The sequence below is a fragment of the Meles meles genome, chromosome 1 (assembly GCF_922984935.1).
Source record: "Meles meles chromosome 1, mMelMel3.1 paternal haplotype, whole genome shotgun sequence".
NCBI lineage: Eukaryota > Metazoa > Chordata > Mammalia > Carnivora > Mustelidae > Meles > Meles meles.
The window spans coordinates 184,027,745-184,030,596 of NC_060066.1; the positions used below are offsets into that span (position 1 = coordinate 184,027,745).

The following is a 2,852-nucleotide window of genomic DNA, read 5'->3' on the forward strand; positions in this document are numbered from 1 at the left end:
GACTCAAGAATTCGCCCACCATCTTCAACGAGGCACTGCACGAAGACTTAGTGAGTTCTGTGCTGAACACCCTAATCTGACGCTATCACAATATGTAAATTATATCCTGTTGGCAGCAGAGGACCAGGAAACATGCCTACAAGGCATCAAGGACTTGCTCCAAATGATAGCAACTCTGGGATACCGGGCTTCAGCTAAGAAGGCCCAGATCTGCAGAGATTGCATCAGTGTTGGCTCCTTGGTGGTCTCTTGGACACGAAAGCTTGGGTATAACATGCTTCTCCTCACTGAGCTGCTGCCTGGTGAAAAAGAAGCCATGGTGCTCCAGGTCACCAGGAACACAAAAGTTAATGTTGAAAATACGGCGAAGATCAGCATGGCAGGCCCAAAACGCATGCCTCTGGCCATGACTGCGGCCTCCAAGCCTGGGCTGAGGCCAAGAACAGCCCTCGGAGACATTGGTAACAAAGTCAGCAAACAACCACAGGCCAAATTGCCTCTGAAAAAGGAAGCAAAAACTTTGGTTCCTGGAAAAGATATTGCTAAAAAAATACCTAAACCTCTGGAGAAGTCGCCCAAGCCTATGCCAGAACCTGGGCCAGAACCTGAGCCCGTTAAAGAAAAAAAAACTTTCTCCTGCGCTTATTTTGGTTGCTACTCCCTCTCCAAGCCCAATGGAAACATCTGGATGTGCTCCTGCAGAAGAATACCAGGGTACCTGGGTGGCTCAGTGGATTAAAGCCTCTGCCTTAGGCTCAGGTCATGATCCCAGGGTCCTGGGATCAAGCCCTGCAACGGGCTCTCTGCTCGGCAGGGATCCTGCTTCCTCCTCTCTCTGCCTACTTGTGATCTCTCTGTCAAATAAATAAATAAAATCTTTAAAAAAAAAAAGAAGAAGAAGAAGAAGAAGAATACCTGTGTCAGGCGTTCTCTGATGTAGTTCTTGCAGTGAATGATGTGAGTGCCGAAGATGGAGCTGATCCAAACCTTTGTAGCGAGTATGTGAAAGATATTTATGCTCATCTGAGACAACCTGAGGAAGAGCAAGCCATCGGACCACAATACCTACTGGGTGGCGAAGTCACTGGAAACGTGGGAGCTGTCCTTATTGACTGGGTAGTACAGGTTCAGATGAAGTTCAAGCTCCTTCAGGAGACCATGTACATGACCGTTTCCATTATTGATCGGTTCATGCAGAATAATCGTGTGCCCAAGAAGATGCTGCAGCTGGTTGGTGTCACTGCCATGTTTATTGCAAGCAAGTATGAAGAAATGTACCCTCCCGAAACTGGTGACTTTGCCTTCGTGACTGACAACACTTAACACTAAGCACCAAATCAAACAGATGGAAACGAAGACTCTAAGATCTTTAAATTTTGGTCTGGGCCAATCTTGCATCTAAGCTTGGAGAGGCTGATGTTGAGCAGTATCCTTTGGCCAAATCCCTGATGGAGCTAACTGTGTTGGGCCACGATATGGGGCACTTTCCTCCTTCTCAGACTGCAGCAGGAGCTTTTAGCTTAGCACTGAAAATTCTCGATAACGGTGAATGGACACCAGCTCTACAGCATTATCTATAATATTCTGAAGAGTCCCTTCTAAGTCTTATGCAACACCTGGCTAAGAAGATAGTCATGGTGAATGGTGGGCTTACAAAGCCCATGACCATCAAGAAAAGTATGCCACAGGTAAGCACGCGAAGGTCGGCACTCTGCCACAGCTAAATTCTGCACTAGTTCAAGATTTAGCCAAGGCTGTGGCAAAGATGTAACTTGTAAACATGCCTTGGAGTACTATAATAACTGCAAATGAAATTGACACCGTGGGCCATCTGTACATACTATATGTTACTTTTACTGACTTTCAATAAAGTTTGTAGTTCTTTTTACTTATATCTTAAACAAACAAACAAACAAAACAACAACAACACAAAAGGGCACCCGGGTGGCTCAGCTGGATGGGCAGCTGCCTTGGGTCAGGTCATGATCTCAGGGTCCTGGGATCAAGTCCCGCATTGGGCTCCCCACTCAGCAAGGAGTCTGCTTCTCCTCCCTCTGCCTTCTGCTCCCCCTGCTTGTACTCTCTCTCTCTGCATCAAATAAATAAATAAAATCTTAAAAAAACAAAAAGAAGAAAGTGCTGAGGGAGGCTGGGAATAGAATGAATGGACTCCACGTCTTCTTGATGCTTAACCCCAAGGAAAGTTTGACACCTATATTGGTTTCCAAATATAGCTATAACATGTAGTATTTCCTGTTGCTGCTGTAACAAATGACCATAAACTTAACATGAACTCTGTGGCTTGAAATAACACAAATTTATTGTTGTTATTATTATTATTATTTTAAGTAATCTCTACACCCAGCGTGGGGCTCAAACTCACAACCCTGAGGTCAAGAGTCGCATGCCCCACCAACTGAGCCAGCTAGGCACCCCACAAATTCATTATCTTATACTCCTACAGGTCAGAAGTCTCAAAATGGGCCTTTATGGTGCCAAAATCAAGTGCTGACAGGGCTTCACTCCTGAAAACTCAAGGGAGAATCAGTCCCTGGCCTGTTTTAGCTTCTAGGGGCAATCCACATTCCTTGCCTCACGGCCTCCACAGTGCCATATTAACAACAACCACTACAACATTTAAACTATTCTTACAGTAAATTTTTTTATTTTTAAAATTTTTTATTTTTTATTAACATATAATGTGTTATTAGCCCCAGGGGTACAGGTCCGTGAATCGCCAGGTTTACACACTTCACAGCACTCACCCTAGCACACACCCTCCCCGATGTCCATAACCCAATACCCCCCCAGCAACCCTCAGTTTGTTTTGTGAGATTAAGAGTCTCTTACGG

The 2,852-nt window shown here is 45.1% G+C and overlaps 1 pseudogene; it reads left to right on the plus strand.

Moving 5' to 3' along the window:
• Window positions 1-316: 316 nt before the first annotated feature.
• LOC123926632 lies at window positions 317-1,771 on the plus strand (annotated as a pseudogene).
• The last annotated feature ends 1,081 nt before the right edge of the window (window positions 1,772-2,852 follow it).